The 20312-nt window shown below is 42.4% G+C and overlaps 6 non-coding genes across 6 annotated transcripts; 5 read left to right on the top strand and 1 right to left on the bottom strand.

Annotated features, from left to right (window-relative positions):
- Nucleotides 1–3188: 3188 nt before the first annotated feature.
- Nucleotides 3189–3260, bottom strand: trnae-uuc (transfer RNA glutamic acid (anticodon UUC)). Its single transcript has one exon. It is a non-coding gene; the product is annotated as a tRNA-Glu (tRNA).
- A 5436-nt stretch (nucleotides 3261–8696) lies between these two features.
- On the top strand, nucleotides 8697–8768 carry trnah-gug (transfer RNA histidin (anticodon GUG)). The gene has a single exon. It is a non-coding gene; the product is annotated as a tRNA-His (tRNA).
- A 1215-nt stretch (nucleotides 8769–9983) lies between these two features.
- Nucleotides 9984–10056, top strand: trnar-acg (transfer RNA arginine (anticodon ACG)). Its single transcript has one exon. It is a non-coding gene; the product is annotated as a tRNA-Arg (tRNA).
- Nucleotides 10057–10215: 159 nt separating this feature from the next.
- On the top strand, nucleotides 10216–10287 carry trnae-uuc (transfer RNA glutamic acid (anticodon UUC)). The gene has a single exon. It is a non-coding gene; the product is annotated as a tRNA-Glu (tRNA).
- Nucleotides 10288–15312: 5025 nt separating this feature from the next.
- On the top strand, nucleotides 15313–15385 carry trnar-acg (transfer RNA arginine (anticodon ACG)). The gene has a single exon. It is a non-coding gene; the product is annotated as a tRNA-Arg (tRNA).
- A 159-nt stretch (nucleotides 15386–15544) lies between these two features.
- Nucleotides 15545–15616, top strand: trnae-uuc (transfer RNA glutamic acid (anticodon UUC)). Its single transcript has one exon. It is a non-coding gene; the product is annotated as a tRNA-Glu (tRNA).
- The last annotated feature ends 4696 nt before the right edge of the window (nucleotides 15617–20312 follow it).

Below are 20312 nucleotides of genomic sequence, written 5' to 3'. Positions count from 1 at the left end.
ACAGAGGACTAAAGAACTCCAAAACGATCACATTTGCATGCTTGGTTTGCAAAGGTTTGTAATTGGTGATTTTAGATAACTCTTTCCATAATGTTCACATGATGGAAGTGTCATGAAAACCACCAGCTCTTTTGCAACATTTTCTTGGTTTCTTCATTACAAAACTGTGACCTCTAACTCAAAAATCTCTGTAAATAAAAAGGGGTGTCAAACTCAAATTCTGCACGGGCCATACCAGCATTTTTGTGAGACCCCGAAAGCGTGTAAGTCTATATATGTAAAGAAGAGCTAATAGAAACTATGAAAGTGTATGCACTATTAGATAATAACATTTATTATACCAGCAGACCACAAAATCTTTTTCAAAAGCTCTTAGATTTTCTAACACGGCCTTTCTGAGAAGTGGCCTCCTTCTTGCCGCTCTCCTATTTCAGCCAGTGAACTTGAGTGTTGGAGGTGGACTACTGGAAACTGACAATTGCCCTTTATGCCTCTGCACAGTTTGGCCTGATCTTGGTATTGTCTGGATTGTGCCATATTTTTCCACTTTGTTATATATTCTTTTTTTTCAACCTAACATCTTCATCTCAAAACTTCACAGGCACTTCCTTGGTCTTTATGACAGCAGGACATTTTAGCTGTGAGAGCTAACAAAGTTAGAGATATTTATTGTGCAAGCATTAAATTAGACACAGGTAAATTTAAAATGAACACAGGTGTACCCTGTTTAACATATTTAGTGTGAGCTCTCGAAAATGAAATACTAGTCCTAATTAAGGTTGCTAAAAGGAAGGGGGATGAATAATCAATAAAGCAGTTTTAGAGTTTTTAAAAAAATTCTTAGGGCACCTAAATGCTTCATTTAATGTGATGCAACAGGAGGGGGGGTTGGGGGTTCATGGGCAATTAACATGGCTAACCAATTGGCTGTTTGTCTTTCCTTCTCTCTCATAGTGAGCCAAGTCAGAGTGTTCTGTGCGTGTGCGTGTGTGTGTGTGTGTGTGTGTGCGTGTGCGCGTGTGCACGCACAACAAGTGAGCTGAAGGTGAGTCGCTGGAAAGCATCCAACCATTCTTTTTTTCCTTTTCTGATTCCTATAAGGTTGTTTGATAAGTCTGCTATGTTACTCTCCCTGACAGTGAACAATGCCACAGCATGTCTCATCTTTGGCATGGTATAGAACAGGGCTGGGATTGTGTGCATGCTAATAACCAGGAAAGAAAGAAACGTTTAAAAAAATTAAAATCGCACTTTAGTGTCACCTATGAAAACATAAATTATCATATAAAGGATAAATGTCCCTAAAGACTCTCCCAACTCAAACTTCCTCCAGCATTAACTCATGTATCTAAATCTCAAATATAGATTGAATTAAACTATAAATAGCAGATGGAGAGTAGTATCTAAGACAGAGGTATTTAAATTTTTTCCTCATGAATTCCCAGTTGTTTGAGAATTCAACCCAAAAAAAACAAACCCTTGTCAAATTGTTGCCTATTATTACCTGGAAAATAAAATTAAATAAAACCACACTCACAACACAGTAGAACACTGGTGGTGGTAAACAAAGTGATAAGACACATAACAGTACATTTTGGATATAATCCTTTTATAAATCGCTTGTCTTCTGTCCCCCTGAAACCATGAATGGTCTATGACTGTTGCAAGAGAACTGCGGTCACATCATCTGCACTTCAGATGAAAATTTTTTTTTATGGAAATATAAAATTATGTAACTGAACATATTTTGTAGAACAGAATTATTCATCAATAGTGAAGTATAAAGGTCTGGCCATGAGTAGCTGAAGTCTTCATTAATCCTTTGGAGTTTATTTACTATGTACTATGAATTCATTTTGACTTACCATAATGTTATGGACTTTTCTGTGCACTAACCATTGTATAGGCTCAGTCCTAACAGTTTCAGTTGAGGGGCAACAATATTACTTTTAATTCTTTTAACCTCTGAATGTTTTTGTTAATAAAGCTTTCTGTGCGATGAGCATAAATATATTTTTTAACACTTTCTTATAATTAGACCAATTTTTTCCAGTAGGGTGTTTAATGAAACTGAAAGACTGAACAGCATTTTCTACACACAAACAGGCTACCGTAAAACGTAATGCACGCATGCACAAATATTCTGAAGAGCTGGTGGAGTGACTGCAGTGCAGGAGAGCAAAGCAAACAAACCGCATCTTAAAATCATTGTGCAATTATAATTGCCATCAATGTTAGTTGTAAAATGGTAGATTTTGCAGTTTCCTGTAGGTGTATTTAATTTTTTTTGTGTCAAACAAAAACCTAAAGAGTGGTTTTTGACTATTTTTTGTCAAAATATTTCAGGCCAAAGTGAGAGTACAAGAGGAAAGGGAAAAGTCCATGCCGTGACCCAGATTCCAACTAGGGTCATTTCGCTATCCCACCCAAGCTTACAGGCCATGATCAAACCGAGACTACAAGTGAGATGCATAACATTCATTCCTTGATCTGGATTCAACCTGGGCTTGCTGCAGCCACAGGGCAGAGCATTAACCACTATATGATCCTGACTTGACAGTTTCAACAGCAGTTATGCTGCCAGAAATTCATATCCTGGATGAAGCATGGGATGCACCAATACACATTCAGCCTGGGGTAGTGAGATATGGCTTGATTTCACTTTCCAACTGGCAACCTTCACAACCCTGCACAGCTTCAAGGGAACCGACAAACAACTTCCCCAAGGCCATACCTCCCCATACCTCTTGTATTCTCAGTTTGGTCATGGCTTGTAAACCAGCAGTGCGTCTTGCAAGGTAACCAACAAACAACTTTCCCACTGGAGACCATGCACAGCTTTGAGCTTTGTGGAAGTCAACAAACAACTTTCTCCACAACTCTGGATGGGGTAAGAGAGAGCCTGGCCAGCCTGGGATGGAAAGCCAAATCTTCTGACCCATAATCCATCTACAGCTTACGTAGATTAAAAGAGGAGTGCGGAGAGTCCATGCCGTTACCCAGATACGAACAGGGGGTTGCTGTGGCCACAAAGCAAAGTAATGACCACTATGCAATGCACCCTGCAAGCGGGACTGAACGCTGTGACTCCAGTTGCTGGCTGAAAAACGAGACCTGCAACTCAGTCTCACATCGGTCACAAGGAAAGGTAATGTTCATTTCAACACGTAGCACAGGATAAAAGCCACTTCCTATACCGGGAGTCGAACCCGGGCCACCTGGGTGAAAACCAGGAATCCTAACCGCTAGACCATATGGGACCTCGGCTCATGTGTCTGCATACTAAGGGCTGAGTCTATGGTCCAGAAACAGCCTGGGTGAGGAGAAGAGCACTTTTTGAGTTGGGCAGGCTGTACTTTGATTTCTGGGTGGGTCAAACAGCACCATTATCCATCATACTGGGGTGGATAAAGGAGAGCCAAGCCAGCCAGGAGTCGAACCTAGAATCTTCTGATACATAGTCAGACGCATTATCCATTGCGCCACTGGCCCACACCTCAGTTGTAGAAGTCAATGCTCCTTGATTTCACTGTTCCTTGCAAGACGCACTGCTGGTTTACAAGCCATGACCAAACTGAGAATACAAGAGGTATGGGGAGGTATGGCCTTGGGGAAGTTGTTGGTCGGTTCCCTTGAAGCTGTGCAGGGTTGTGAAGGTTGCCAGTGGGAAAGTGAAAGGAAGCCATATCTCACTACCCCAAGCTGAATGTGTATCGGTGCATCCCATGCTTCATCCAGGATATGAATATCTGGCAGCATAACTGCTGTCGCAACTGCCAAGGCGTGTCAAGTCAGGATCATATAGTGGTTAATGCTCTGCTCTGTGGCTGCAGCAAGCCCAGGTTGAATCTGGATCAAGGTATGAATGTTATGCATCTCACTCGTACTTTCAGTTTGATCATGGCCTGTAACCAGCAGCAGGTCTTGGGTGGAATAGCGAAATGACCCCAGTTGGAATCTGGGTCACGGTATCCCTTTCCTCTTGTACTCTCACTTTGGCCTGAAATATTTAGACAAAAAATAGTCAAAAACCACACTTTAGGTTTTTGTTTGACAAAAAAAAATTAAATATGCCTACAAGAAACTGCAAAATCTACCATTTTACAACTAAAAATATTATAATTGGACAATGCAATTTTAAAATGCGGTTTGTTTGCTTTGCTCTCCTGCACTGCAGTCACTCCACCGGCTCTTCAGAATATTTGTGCATGCGTGCATTACGTTTTACGGTAGCCTGTAGAATGGTTGGCTGTAGAATGGTTGGCTGCTTTCCAGCGACTCACCTTCAGCTCACTTGTCGTGCGTGCACACACACACACACACACACACACACACACACACACACACAAACAGAACACTCTGACTCGGCTCACTATGAGAGAGAAGGAAAGACAAACAGCTTGTTAATACAGCCCACACACAAATAACCAATTGGTGAGCCATGTTAATTGGCCATGCCCCCCCTGCTGCATCAAATTAACTAAAGCATTTAGGTGCTCTAAAAACTGCTTTATTGATAAGTATTCACCCCCCTTCCTTTTAACAACCTAAATTAGGACTAGTATTTCATTTTCGAGAGCTCACATTAAATATGTTAAACAGGGTACACCTGTGTTCATTTTAAATTTACCTGTGTCTAATTTTATGCTTGCACAATAAATATCTCTAACTTTGTTAGCTCTCACAGCTAAAATGGAAGATCAGATCAGTCCTGCTGTCATAAAGACCAAGGAAGTGCCTGTGAAGCTTTGAGATGAAGTTGTTAGGTTGAAAAAAAAGAAGCACTGTGAAATCCCTTATAACAAAGTGGATAAAATATGGCACAATCCAGACACTACCAAGATCAGGTCAAACTGTGCGGAGGCATAAAGGGCAATTGTCAGAGAAGTTTCCAATAGTCCACCTCCAACACTCAAGTTCACTGGCTGAAATAGGACAGCGGCAAGAAGGAGTCCACTTCTGAGAAAGGCCCTGTTAGAAAATCTAAGAGCTTTTGAAAAAGATTTTGTGGTCTGCTGAGAATAAAGTCGAGTCAAATGTTTACTGAGCATTATTAAACTTTATGAAAAAGCTAAAGTATAATGTTTGGCACAAAACAAATTCATCCCAACACCCAGGTAACACCATTTCTGTGATCAAGCACACTGGTGTTAGCATCATGCTCTTTGGTGGCTTTTCAGCAGGAGGAGCTGCAAAGCTTGTTGCCAACACAGGCAATGTGGATGGAGCCTGTGGTAGAGTAGGTGTGGACTAAGAGGAGGTGGGTTGAACCGACAGGTAACGCATGATGATTCTCACCTGTGTCTTATCATCTTTGTTCTTTCAGTGACTGCTGTGAGGCAAAGAGAGAGGGGCATACCTGGTGGAGCATGATCTTGAACTTAAACAAGGTGAAAGCCACAAGCTAGTGATGGCCCCTTTTGGGGAAAATTACACCTTATATTAGAAATCCTGATCTACTTGTCTTTTGCAGTAAACTCCAGCAGCTCCTTCAACAGCTCTCCTCTCGATATCTCTGTGCTTACTGTGTAGCTATCAAGGCGAGTAGCTTTCTAACAGAAAATGTATCAACCCTACTGGCTGCTCCTGTTTCTCACCACAGCAGCTGTTATCCAAAAATATATTATTAAACAACGAAATGCATTAAAAAAAACCTTTTATTTTAATCAGTATCTAATAGTACATACACTTTAGTTGTTTCTGTTAGTTCTTCTTTACGTATATAGACTTACAGCCTTTCAGCGTCTCCCAAAAATGCTGATGTGGCCCGTGCAGAATTTGAGTTTGACACCCCTTTTTTATTTACACAGGTTTTTGAGTTAGAGGTAACAATTTTGTAATGAAGAGACCAAGAAAATGTTGCAAAAGAACTGTCAGTTTTCATGAAACTTCCATCATGTGACCATTACAGAAAGTGATATCTAAAATCACCAATTACAAACCTTTGCAAACCAAGCATGCAAATGTGATTGTTTTTAGAGTTCTTTAGTCCTCTGTTGAAGATAGGGTCAGCCTACCGGTTACGGCAGCAAACTCTATTAATCCCCTTAATAGCCTGAGTAAGATCTGACAGTGCCTAGGATACCAAGATCTGCTCTTCAATTCTGTCTTGTATACAGGAAATGTTGGGGGCATACAAGAAGTCATACAACATGATACTGTAAACAAAGCCACCTCTATAGCTTGTATAATTAAAAAACAATGCAGGTATCTATTAGATGTGATCCTGTTGTGTGTTTTTAACATATTTTCCCCTTTTATTGAAAGACATCATTTCTAACACAATTTTTATCACTTATTATATAGCTTGGTGCATACTCCAAGAAAATAGAAAGAGCATAAAATAGCTAGACTAATGCTACTGGAGTGTCACAGTGTCCACACGAACCTGACTCATATATCAAAATTGAGTTCTAGGTTACTAGAATGACATAATATGCATATTCCATGCATTTCCTTAATTCTGAATAATAATTCTGCATTACTCTATTGATCTTTGAAATGGTTTGCCTATACTGGCTCAGTGGACTGTCATAGCTGCCTGTGTGGCAGAGCCAGCAGCTGAACCAACAGGTTGCTGAAAGGCAAATCATCCAGGTGCAGAAACGGGTACAGCAACTGCATCTCATGCTGCTTCCATGAACTCTGACACGCCCTCTCGGAACAAGATTGAAATGGCAAGTGGCAAGCTTACATAACGTGATAAAAATCTGAGTGTAATAAAAAACGTGATAAAAATCTGCTTGTAATAAAAAAGAAAAAAAAACATTAAAAGAAAAACATTCTCTTCATACCACATTGACCTTCTAGGTAAAAACTGTTGAATTGTCAAATTATGTACACATAAAAATTAGTGTACATATAGACCAATATTCTGAAACATCATATTTAGAAATAAAAAAATAGCTGCTTTTTTGTAAATTCATAGCCAGTGCAATAAAAGTTGGAACTTGAGACCAGCTGAAGAAACTCCTTGTAGGTGGATTTCTTCATTTTCGTTCCTCATGGTCTAGAAACATGGTTTTCACCAAAGCAGCCTGGGTTTGACTCCCAGGATGAACTGCACACTGAATCTTACTGCACTTGTACAATGACACTAAAGGTATTCATATTCTTAAAGAACATTGATTACAATATAAAAGATGTTGTTGTAATAATAATTTAAAAAAAAAATAATAATAATAAAATTGTTGTTGCTGCTGTTGTTAAATGGTTAGGCTGTTCTATGGTTACTGAGAAGGGCTGGGGATACAACCCACAGCAGTAGCTGTCCCATCAGCTGAAGGGTGAGGAGCCATGATTGTATAGTGGTTAGTATTCTGCGTTGTGGCCGCACCAACCCTGTTTCGAATCTGGGTCATGGCATGGCCTTTCCCTTTTCTTCTTGTATTGTCGTCATTGTTTGTATCCCACAGGTCTTCTCCAGTGGGGAAATTGTTTGTTGGTTCCCTTGAAGCTGTGCAGTGGGAAAGTAAAATTAGAGTCACCCAGGGTGAACTTGTGCCAGTGCATCCCATGCCTCATCCACATGATGTTTTTCAGCCTTAATAACAATTCTCTCGCCTATGGCGCCATGATCGTATAGTGGTTAGTACTCTGCCTTGTGGCCACAGCAACCCCTGTTCAAATCTTGGTCCTGCCATGGCCTTTCCTCATTCTTCTTGTACTTTGTTCATTGTTTGTATCCCACAATGCTTCTCCAGTGGGGAAATTGTTTGTTGGTTCCCTCGAAGTCGTGAAGGTTGCCAGTGGGAAAGCGAAATGAAACTTTATCTCACAACCCCTGGCCGAACGTGTACCAGTGCATCCCATGCTTGTGGATGCCATCCGCAGAGCCCTCACACACTTCGAGGGTAAGGACACATACATGAGAATGCTATTCATTGACTACAGCTCGGCATTCAACACAGTCATACCACAGAGGCTCGCCGAAAAGCTCCTCACCCTCGGACTGACACCCTCCCTCTGTAACTGGGTGCTGAACTTCCTGACAGACAGACAGACAGACCCCAGTCAGTCAGAGTGGGAAATCGGACATCAGGCATCAGAACTGTTAGCACAGACCCCCCAAGTCTGTGTCCTGAGCCCACTGCTGTACACACTCTTCACCTATGACTGCGTGGCCTCCTGGACCAACACCAGGATAATAAAATTTGCGAATGACACCAGTCATCGGACCGATCACTGGTGGTTAGGAAACATCATACAGAAGGGAGGTAGCAGGACTGATGGCCTGGTGTCAGGAAAATAATCTCCACTTAAATATAGACAAGACCAAGGAGATGATTATTGATCCTAGAAGGAGGAGGAAGGAGCAGCACACCCCAGTCTACATCGGTGAGACAGAGGTGGAAAGGGTGAAAACCTTTAAATTCCTTGGAATTTATGTCAGCGAGGACCTCACCTGGTCTCACAACACTCAGCAGCTCCTGAGGAGATCCCAGCAGTGACTGTACTTCTTAAGAAGGCTGAGGAAATTTGGAATGTCAACCGAAATCCTCAGCAACTTCTACAGATGTACAGTTGAAAGTGTGATCACCAGCTCAATCACAGTGAAAGTCCCCAGTGGAAAAGGGAAATGAAACTTTATCACACCACCCCTGGCCGGACATGTACCAGTGCATTCCATGCTTCAGCCTGTGATCAGATGTTTTTCTGGGTTAATAATGACTTCCTTCACTGTAAGGCTATATGGAGCCGTGATCGTATAGTGGTTAGTACTCTGCGTTGTGGCCGCAGCAACCCCGGTTCGAATCCGGGTCACGGCATGGCCTTTCCACGTTCTTCTTGTACTTTGGCCATTGTTTGTATCCCACAGCCCTTCTACAGTGGTGAAGTTGCTTGTTGCTTCCCTCGAAGCTGTGCAGTGGGAAAGTGACATGAAGCCATATCTCACTAGTCCAGGCCGAACATGTACCGTTGCATCGCCCACGAGATGTTTTTCAGACGTAATGACAATTCTCTCGACTGTGGAGCCATTGAGCGTCTAGTGGTTAGTACTCTGCGTTGTCGCCACAGCACCTCCCTGTTCGTATCTGGGTAACGGCATGGACTCTCCGCACTCCTCTTTTAATCGGACTTTGACCATGGTTTGTATCTCGCAGCCCTTCTGCAGTGGGAAAGCCTGATGTGATAGGATCTCCCTGACGCAAGCCATAGATGGATTACGGGTCAGAAGACTTGGCTTTCCATCCCAGGCTGGCCAGGCTCTCTCTTACCACATCCAGAGTTGTGGAGAAAGTTGTTTGTTGACTTCCACAAAGCTGAAAGCTGTGCATGGTCTCCAGTGGGAAAGTTGTTTGTTGGTTACCTTGAAGCTATGCAGGGTTGTAAATGTTGCCATTGTGAAAGTGAAATGAGACGATATCTCAGTTCCTCAGACTCAATGTGTACCATTGCAGCCAATGCTTCATCCAGGAGATGAGTTTCTGTTATAATAACTATCCTCACAACTGCAGAAACATGTGGAGCCGTGATCGTATAGTGGTTAGTACTCTGCGTTCTGGCAGCAGCAACCCCCTGTTCGTATCTGGGTAACGGCATGAACTCTCCACACTCCTCTTTTAAACGGACTTTGGCCATGGTTTGTATCTGACAGCCCTTCTGCAGTGGGAAAGCCTGATGTGGTAGGATCTCCCTGACGGAAGCCATAGATGGATTACGGGTCAGAAGATTCGGCTTTCCATCCCAAGCTGGCCAGGCTCTCTCTTACCCCAACCAAAGTTGTGGAGAAAGTTCTTTGATGACTTCCACAAATCTAAAAGCTGTGCATGGTCTCCAGTTGGGAAGTTGTTTGTTGGTTCCCTCGAGAGTTGTGAAGGTTGCCAGTGGGAAAGTGAAATGAAGCCTTATCTCACTACACATGGCCGAACCCCTGGCCCCATACCTCTTGTATTCTCAGTTTGGTCATGGCTTGTAAACCAGCGGTGCGTCTTGCAAGAAACAGTGAAATCAAGGAGCATTGACTTCCACCACTAAGGTGTGGGCCAGTGGCGCAATGGATAACGCGTCTGACTACGGATCAGAAGATTCTAGGTTCGACTCCTGGCTGGCTCGGCTCTCCTTTATCCTCCCCATCATTATGGATAATGGTGCTGTTTGACCCACCCAGAGATGAAACTACAGCCTGCCCAGCTCAAAAAATGCTCTTCTCCTGACCCGGGCTGTTTCTGGACCATAGACACAGCCCTTAGTATGCAGTTACATGAGCAGAGGTCCCATATGGTCTAGCGGTTAGGATTCCTGGTTTTCACCCAGGCGGCCCGGGTTCGACTCCCGGTATGGGAAGTGGCTTCTATCTTGTGCAACGTGTTGAAATAAGCATCACCTTTCCTCGTAACCAATGAGAGACTGAGTTGCAGGTCTCGTTTTTCAGCCAGCAACTGGAGTCACAGCATTCAGTCCCGCTTGCAGGGTGCATTGCGTAGTGGTCATTACTTTGCTTTGTGGCCGCAGCAACCCCCCATTCGTATCTGGGTCACAGCATGGACTTTCTACACTACTCTTTTACTCAGACTTTGGCCATGGTTTATATCTCGCAGCCCTTCTGCAGGGGGGAAAGCCTGATGTGGTAGGATTTCCCTGACGCAAGCTGAAGATGGATTATGGGTCAGAAGACTTGGCTTTCCATCCCAGGCTGGCCAGGCTCTCTCTTACCCCATCCAGAGTTGTGGAGAAAGTTGTTTGTTGACTTCCACAAAGCTCAAAGCTGTGCATGGTCTCCAGTGGGAAAGTTGTTTGTTGGTTACCTTGAAGCTATGCAGGGTTGTAAATGTTGCCATTGTGAAAGCGAAATGAGACGATATCTCGGTTCCCCAGGCTGAACGTGTACCATTGCAGCCAATGCTTCAGCCAGGAGATGAGTTTCTGTTATAATAACTATCTTCACAACTACAGAGACATGTGGAGCCGTGATCGTATAGTGGTTAGTACTCTGCGTTGTGGCCGCAGCAACCGCAGTTCGAATCCACGTCACAGCATGGCCTTGGGGAAGTTGTTTGTTGGTTCCCTTCAAGCTGTGCAGGGTTGTGAAGGTTGCCAATGGGAAAGTGAAAGGAAGTCATATCTCACTACCCCAAGCTGAATGTGTATCGGTGCATCCCATGCCTCATCCAGGATGTGAATATCTGGCAGCATAACTGCTGTCGCAACTGCCAAGGCATGTCAAGTCGGGATCATATAGTGGTTAATGCTCTACCCTGTGGCTGCAGCAAGCCCAGGTCAAATCCGGATCAAGGTATGAATGTTATGCATCTCACTTGTACTCTCAGTTTGATCATGGCCTGTAACCAGCGGCAGCTCTTGGGTGGAATAGCGAAATGACCCCAGTTGGAATCTGGGTCATAGCATGGACTTTTCCCTTTCCTCTTGTACTCTCACTTTGGCCTGAAATATTTTGACAAAAAATAGTCAAAAACCACACTTTAGGCTTTTGTTTGACACAAAAAAATTAAATACACCTACAGGAAACTGCAAAATCTACCATTTTACAACTAACATTGATGGCAATTATAATTGCACAATGATTTTAAAATGCGGTTTGTTTGCTTTGCTCTCCTGCACTGCAGTCATTCCATCTGCTCTTCAGAATATTTGTGCATGCGTGCATTACGTTTTACGGTAGCCTGTTTGCGTGTAGAAAATGCTGTTCAGTCTCTCAGTTTCATTAAACACCCTACTGGAAAAAATTGGTCTAATTGTAAGAAAGTGTTAAAAAATATATTTATGCTCATCGCACAGAAAGCTTTATTAACAAAAACATTCAGAGGTTAAAAGAATTAAAAGTAATATTGTTGCCCCTCAACTGAAACTGTTAGGACTGAGCCTATACAATGCTTAGTGCACAGAAAAGTCCATAACATTATGGTAAATTAAAATGAATTCATAGTACATAGTAAATAAACTCCAAAGGATTAATGAAGACTTCAGCTACTCATGGCCAGACCTTTATACTTCACTATTGATGAATAATTCTGTTCTACAAAATATGTTCAGTTACATAAATTTATATTTCCATAAAAAAATTTTTTATCTGCTTTTCTGAAGTGCAGATGATGTGACTGCAGTTCTCCTGCAACAGTCAGAGACCATTCATGGTTTCAGGGGGACATAAGACAAGCGATTTATAAAAGGATTATATCCAAAATGTACTGTTATGTGTCTTACCACTGTGTTTACCACCACCAGTGTTCTACTGTGTTGTTGCTGTGGTTTTATTTAATTTTATTTTCCAGGTAATAATAGGCAATAATTTGACAAGGGTTTGTTTTTTTGGGTTGAGTTCTCAAACAATTGGGAAGTGGGACTCATGAGGAAAAAATTTAAATACCTCTGTCTTAGATACTACTCTCCATCTGCTATTTATAATTTAATTCAATCTATATTTGAGATTTACATACATGAGTTAATGTTGGAGGAAGTTTGAGTTGGGAGAGTCTTTACGGACATTTATCGGACACTAAAGTGCAATTTAAATTTTTTTTTTTTTTTTATGTTTCTTTCTTTCCTGATTATTAGCATGCACATAATCCCAGCCCTGTTCTATACCATGCCAAAGATGAGACATGCTGTGGCATTGTTCACTGTCAGGGAGAGTAACATAGCAGACTTATCAAACAATCTTATAGGAATCCAGCAACTCACCTTCAGCTCACTTGTTGTGTGTGTACACACACACACACACACACAAACAGAACACTCTGACTCGGCTCACTATGAGAGAGAAGGAAAGACAAACAGCTTGTTAATACAGCCCACAGACAAATAACCAATTGGTGAGCCATGTTAATTGCCCCTGCAACAAATTAACTAAAGCATTTAGGTGCCCTAAGAATTATTTTTTTTAAACTCTAAAAACTGCTTTATTGATAAGTATTCACCCCCCCTTCCTTTTAACAAACTAAAGTAGGACTGGTATTTCATTTTTGAGAGCTCACACTAAATATGTTAAACAGAGTACACGTGTTCATTTTAAATTTACCTGTGTCTAATTTTATGCTTGCACAATAAATATCTCTAACTTTGTTAGCTCTCACAGCTAAAATGGAAGATCAGATCAGTCCTGCTGTCATAAAGACCAAGGAAGTGCCTGTGAAGCTTTGAGATGAAGTTGTTAGGTTGAAAAAAAAAGAAACGCTGTGAATTCCATTATAACAAAGTGGAAAAAATATGGCACAATCCAGACACTACCAAGATCAGGCCAAACTGTGCTGGGCATAAAGGGCAATTGTCAGAGAAGTTTCCAGTAGTCCACCTCCAACACTCAAGTTCACTGGCTGAAATAGGAGAGCAGCAAGAAGGAGGCCACTTCTGAGAAAGGCCCTGTTAGAAAATCTAAGAGCTTTTGAAAAAGATTTTGTGGTCTGCTGAGATTAAAGTCAAGTCAAATGTTTAATGTGGCCCTGTGTCCTGAGCCCACTGCTGTACACATTCTTCACCTATGACTGCGTGTCCTCCTGGACCAACACCAGGATAATAAAATTTGTGAATGACACCGCAGTCATCGGACTGATCACTGGTGGTTAGGAAACATCATACAGAAGGGAGGTAGCAGGACTGATGGCCTGGTGTCAGGAAAATAATCTCCACTTAAATATAGACAAGACCAAGGAGATGATTATTGATCCTAGAAGGAGGAGGAAGGAGCAGCACACCCCAGTCTACATCGGTGAGACAGAGGTGGAAAGGGTGAAAACCTTTAAATTCCTTGGAATTTATGTCAGCGAGGACCTCACCTGGTCTCACAACACTCAGCAGCTCCTGAGGAGATCCCAGCAGTGACTGTACTTCTTAAGAAGGCTGAGGAAATTTGGCATGTCAACCGAAATCCTCAGCAACTTCTACAGATGTACAGTTGAAAGTGTGATCACCAGCTCAATCACAGTGAAAGTCCCCAGTGGAAAAGCGAAATGAAACTTTATCACACCACCCCTGGCCAGACATGTACCAGTGCAGTCCATGCTTCAGCCTGAGATCAGATGTTTTTCTGAGTTAATAATGACTTCCTTCACTGTAAGGCTATATGGAGCCGTGATCGTATAGTGGTTAGTACTCTGCGTTGTGGCCACAGCAACCCCGGTCCGAATCCGGGTCACAGCATGGCCTTTCCACGTTCTTCTTGTACTTTGGCCATTGTTTGTATCCCACAGCCCTTCTACAGTGGTGAAGTTGCTTGTTGCTTCCCTCGAAGCTGTGCAGTGGGAAAGTGACATGAAGCCATATCTCACTAGTCCAGGCCGAACATGTACCGTTGCATCGCCCACGAGATGTTTTTCAGACGTAATGACAATTCTCTCGACTGTGGAGCCATTGAGCGTCTAGTGGTTAGTACTCTGCGTTGTCGCCACAGCACCTCCCTGTTCGTATCTGGGTAACGGCATGGACTCTCCGCACTCCTCTTTTAATCGGACTTTGACCATGGTTTGTATCTCGCAGCCCTTCTGCAGTGGGAAAGCCTGATGTGATAGGATCTCCCTGACGCAAGCCATAGATGGATTACGGGTCAGAAGACTTGGCTTTCCATCCCAGGCTGGCCAGGCTCTCTCTTACCACATCCAGAGTTGTGGAGAAAGTTGTTTGTTGACTTCCACAAAGCTGAAAGCTGTGCATGGTCTCCAGTGGGAAAGTTGTTTGTTGGTTACCTTGAAGCTATGCAGGGTTGTAAATGTTGCCATTGTGAAAGTGAAATGAGACGATATCTCAGTTCCTCAGACTCAATGTGTACCATTGCAGCCAATGCTTCATCCAGGAGATGAGTTTCTGTTATAATAACTATCCTCACAACTGCAGAAACATGTGGAGCCGTGATCGTATAGTGGTTAGTACTCTGCGTTCTGGCCGCAGCAACCCCCTGTTCGTATCTGGGTAATGGCATGAACTCTCCACACTCCTCTTTTAAACGGACTTTGGCCATGGTTTGTATCTGACAGCCCTTCTGCAGTGGGAAAGCCTGATGTGGTAGGATCTCCCTGACGGAAGCCATAGATGGATTACGGGTCAGAAGATTCGGCTTTCCATCCCAAGCTGGCCAGGCTCTCTCTTACCCCAACCAAAGTTGTGGAGAAAGTTCTTTGATGACTTCCACAAATCTAAAAGCTGTGCATGGTCTCCAGTTGGGAAGTTGTTTGTTGGTTCCCTCGAGAGTTGTGAAGGTTGCCAGTGGGAAAGTGAAATGAAGCCTTATCTCACTACACATGGCCGAACCCCTGGCCCCATACCTCTTGTATTCTCAGTTTGGTCATGGCTTGTAAACCAGCGGTGCGTCTTGCAAGAAACAGTGAAATCAAGGAGCATTGACTTCCACCACTAAGGTGTGGGCCAGTGGCGCAATGGATAACGCGTCTGACTACGGATCAGAAGATTCTAGGTTCGACTCCTGGCTGGCTCAGCTCTCCTTTATCCTCCCCAGCATTATGGATAATGGTGCTGTTTGACCCACCCAGAGATGAAACTACAGCCTGCCCAGCTCAAAAAATGCTCTTCTCCTGACCCGGGCTGTTTCTGGACCATAGACACAGCCCTTAGTATGCAGTTACATGAGCAGAGGTCCCATATGGTCTAGCGGTTAGGATTCCTGGTTTTCACCCAGGCGGCCCGGGTTCGACTCCCGGTATAGGAAGTGGCTTCTATCTTGTGCAACGCGTTGAAATAAGCGTCACCTTTCCTTGTAACCAATGAGAGACTGAGTTGCAGGTCTCGTTTTTCAGCCAGCAACTGGAGTCACAGCATTCAGTCCCGCTTGCAGGGTGCATTGCGTAGTGGTCATTACTTTGCTTTGTGGCCGCAGCAACCCCCCATTCGTATCTGGGTCACAGCATGGACTTTCTACACTACTCTTTTACTCAGACTTTGGCCATGGTTTATATCTCGCAGCCCTTCTGCAGGGGGGAAAGCCTGATGTGGTAGGATTTCCCTGACGCAAGCTGAAGATGGATTATGGGTCAGAAGACTTGGCTTTCCATCCCAGGCTGGCCAGGCTCTCTCTTACCCCATCCAGAGTTGTGGAGAAAGTTGTTTGTTGACTTCCACAAAGCTCAAAGCTGTGCATGGTCTCCAGTGGGAAAGTTGTTTGTTGGTTACCTTGAAGCTATGCAGGGTTGTAAATGTTGCCATTGTGAAAGCGAAATGAGACGATATCTCGGTTCCCCAGGCTGAACGTGTACCATTGCAGCCAATGCTTCAGCCAGGAGATGAGTTTCTGTTATAATAACTATCTTCACAACTACAGAGACATGTGGAGCCGTGATCGTATAGTGGTTAGTACTCTGCGTTGTGGCCGCAGCAACCGCAGTTCGAATCCACGTCACAGCATGGCCTTGGGGAAGTTGTTTGTTGGTTCCCTTCAAGCTGTGCAGGGTTGTGAAGGTTGCCAATGGGAAAGTGAAAGGAAGTCATATCTCACTACCCCAAGCTGAATGTGTATCGGTGCATCCCATGCCTCATCCAGGATGTGAATATCTGGCAGCATAACTGCTGTCGCAACTGCCAAGGCATGTCAAGTCGGGATCATATAGTGGTTAATGCTCTACCCTGTGGCTGCAGCAAGCCCAGGTCAAATCCGGATCAAGGTATGAATGTTATGCATCTCACTTGTACTCTCAGTTTGATCATGGCCTTCCCTTTCCTCTTGTACTCTCACTTTGGCCTGAAATATTTTGACAAAAAATAGTCAAAAACCACACTTTAGGCTTTTGTTTGACACAAAAAAATTAAATACACCTACAGGAAACTGCAAAATCTACCATTTTACAACTAACATTGATGGCAATTATAATTGCACAATGATTTTAAAATGCGGTTTGTTTGCTTTGCTCTCCTGCACTGCAGTCACTCCATCTGCTCTTCAGAATATTTGTGCATGCGTGCATTACGTTTTACGGTAGCCTGTTTGCGTGTAGAAAATGCTGTTCAGTCTCTCAGTTTCATTAAACACCCTACTGGAAAAAATTGGTCTAATTGTAAGAAAGTGTTAAAAAATATATTTATGCTCATCGCTCAGAAAGCTTTATTAACAAAAACATTCAGAGGTTAAAAGAATTAAAAGTAATATTGTTGCCCCTCAACTGAAACTGTTAGGACTGAGCCTATACAATGCTTAGTGCACAGAAAAGTCCATAACATTATGGTAAATTAAAATGAATTCATAGTACATAGTAAATAAACTCCAAAGGATTAATGAAGACTTCAGCTACTCATGGCCAGACCTTTATACTTCACTATTGATGAATAATTCTGTTCTACAAAATATGTTCAGTTACATAATTTTATATTTCCATAAAAAAAAATTTTATCTGCTTTTCTGAAGTGCAGATGATGTGACTGCAGTTCTCCTGCAACAGTCAGAGACCATTCATGGTTTCAGGGGGACATAAGACAAGCGATTTATAAAAGGATTATATCCAAAATGTACCGTTATGTGTCTTACCACTGTGTTTACCACCACCAGTGTTCTACTGTGTTGTTGCTGTGGTTTTATTTAATTTTATTTTCCAGGTAATAATAGGCAATAATTTGACAAGGGTTTGTTTTTTTGGGTTGAGTTCTCAAACAATTGGGAAGTGGGACTCATGAGGAAAAAATTTAAATACCTCTGTCTTAGATACTACTCTCCATCTGCTATTTATAATTTAATTCAATCTATATTTGAGATTTACATACATGAGTTAATGTTGGAGGAAGTTTGAGTTGGGAGAGTCTTTACGGACATTTATCGGACACTAAAGTGCAATTTTAATTTTTTTTTTTTTTTTATGTTTCTTTCTTTCCTGATTATTAGCATGCACATAATCCCAGCCCTGTTCTATACCATGCCAAAGATGAGACATGCTGTGGCATTGTTCACTGTCAGGGAGAGTAACATAGCAGACTTATCAAACAATCTTATAGGAATCCAGCAACTCACCTTCAGCTCACTTGTTGTGTGTGTACACACACACACACACACACAAACAGAACACTCTGACTCGGCTCACTATGAGAGAGAAGGAAAGACAAACAGCTTGTTAATACAGCCCACAGACAAATAATCAATTGGTGAGCCATGTTAATTGCCCCTGCAACAAATTAACTAAAGCATTTAGGTGCCCTAAGAATTATTTTTTTTAAACTCTAAAAACTGCTTTATTGATAGGTATTCACCCCCCCTTCCTTTTAACAAACTAAATTAGGACTGGTATTTCATTTTTGAGAGCTCACACTAAATATGTTAAACAGAGTACACGTGTTCATTTTAAATTTACCTGTGTCTAATTTTATGCTTGCACAATAAATATCTCTAACTTTGTTAGCTCTCACAGCTAAAATGGAAGATCAGATCAGTCCTGCTGTCATAAAGACCAAGGAAGTGCCTGTGAAGCTTTGAGATGAAGTTGTTAGGTTGAAAAAAAAAGAAACGCTGTGAATTCCATTATAACAAAGTGGAAAAAATATGGCACAATCCAGACACTACCAAGATCAGGCCAAACTGTGCTGGGCATAAAGGGCAATTGTCAGAGAAGTTTCCAGTAGTCCACCTCCAACACTCAAGTTCACTGGCTGAAATAGGAGAGCAGCAAGAAGGAGGCCACTTCTGAGAAAGGCCCTGTTAGAAAATCTAAGAGCTTTTGAAAAAGATTTTGTGGTCTGCTGAGATTAAAGTCAAGTCAAATGTTTAATGTGGCCCTGTGTCCTGAGCCCACTGCTGTACACATTCTTCACCTATGACTGCGTGTCCTCCTGGACCAACACCAGGATAATAAAATTTGCGAATGACACCGCAGTCATCGGACTGATCACTGGTGGTTAGGAAACATCATACAGAAGGGAGGTAGCAGGACTGATGGCCTGGTGTCAGGAAAATAATCTCCACTTAAATATAGACAAGACCAAGGAGATGATTATTGATCCTAGAAGGAGGAGGAAGGAGCAGCACACCCCAGTCTACATCGGTGAGACAGAGGTGGAAAGGGTGAAAACCTTTAAATTCCTTGGAATTTATGTCAGCGAGGACCTCACCTGGCCTCACAACACTCAGCAGCTCCTGAGGAGATCCCAGCAGTGACTGTACTTCTTAAGAAGGCTGAGGAAATTTGGCATGTCAACCCGAAATCCTCAGCAACTTCTACAGATGTACAGTTGAAAGTGTGATCACCAGCTGAATCACAGTGAAAGTCCCCAGTGGAAAAGCGAAATGAAACTTTATCACACCACCCCTGGCCGGACATGTACCAGTGCAGTCCATGCTTCAGCCTGAGATCAGATGTTTTTCTGAGTTAATAATGACTTCCTTCACTGTAAGGCTATATGGAGCCGTGATCGTATAGTGGTTAGTACTCTGCGTTGTGGCCGCAGCGGTTCGAATCCGGGTCACAGCATAGCCTTTCCACGTTCTTCTTGTACTTTGGCCATTGTTTGTATCCCACAGCCCTTCTCCAGTGGGGAAGTTGCTTGTTGGTTCGCTTGAAGCTGTGCAGGGTTGTTAAGGTTGCCAATGGGAAAGTGAAGTGAAGCCATATCTCACTACCCCAGGCTGAATATATACCGGTGCAGGACGTGCTTCATCCAGGATTTGGATTCCTGGCAGCATAACATCTGTCCCAATGGCCAAGGCATGTCGAGCTGGGATTATATAGTGGTTAATGCTCTGCTCTGTGGCTGCAGCAAGCAGCCAGGTCGAATCCGGGTCAAGGCGTCAATTATATGCATTTCACTTGTACTCTCAGTTTGATCATGGCCTGTAACCAGCAGCAGGTCTTGGGTGCGAATTACAATTGCTCGATGATTTTAAAATGCGGTTTGTTTGCTTTGCTCTCCTGCACTGCAGTCACTCCATCTGCTCTTCAGAATATTTGTGCATGCGTGCATTACGTTTTACGGTAGCCTGTTTGTGTATAGAAAATGCTGTTCAGTCTTTCAGTTTCATTAAACACCCTACTGGAAAAAATTTGTCTAAATATAAGAAAGTGTTAAAACATATATTTATAAATATATCAATATTATTAATAATTACAATAAAGGCAAGTTACAAAAAATTATTTCAAAACATCTGGAAATAAGAAGGACATAGATATGCAGCACCTGAGACACCTTCCAGTTGCTCTGACATTTAGTTAAAAAATTTAAAAATTTGGTTATTTTTTTATTAATTATTTTCCATATTACATTACCAAAAGGGGTAAAACTTTAAAGTTTAACAAAATAACCTCATTTATTAAAGAAGTTATATATTTCAAGGTACTATAATGTGGAATATTTTGACATATTCATTTACTTGATCCACTAAAGGATGACATTTTAAATGTTTATAATGTTTTTTAATTCTTTTAATTTTTCTAATA

This window comes from Pangasianodon hypophthalmus, chromosome 19 (genome assembly GCF_027358585.1).
Source record: "Pangasianodon hypophthalmus isolate fPanHyp1 chromosome 19, fPanHyp1.pri, whole genome shotgun sequence".
Classification (NCBI taxonomy): domain Eukaryota; kingdom Metazoa; phylum Chordata; class Actinopteri; order Siluriformes; family Pangasiidae; genus Pangasianodon; species Pangasianodon hypophthalmus.
Note: the sequence above shows the minus strand (reverse complement) of the source record. Positions and strands in the feature narration are given on the sequence as shown.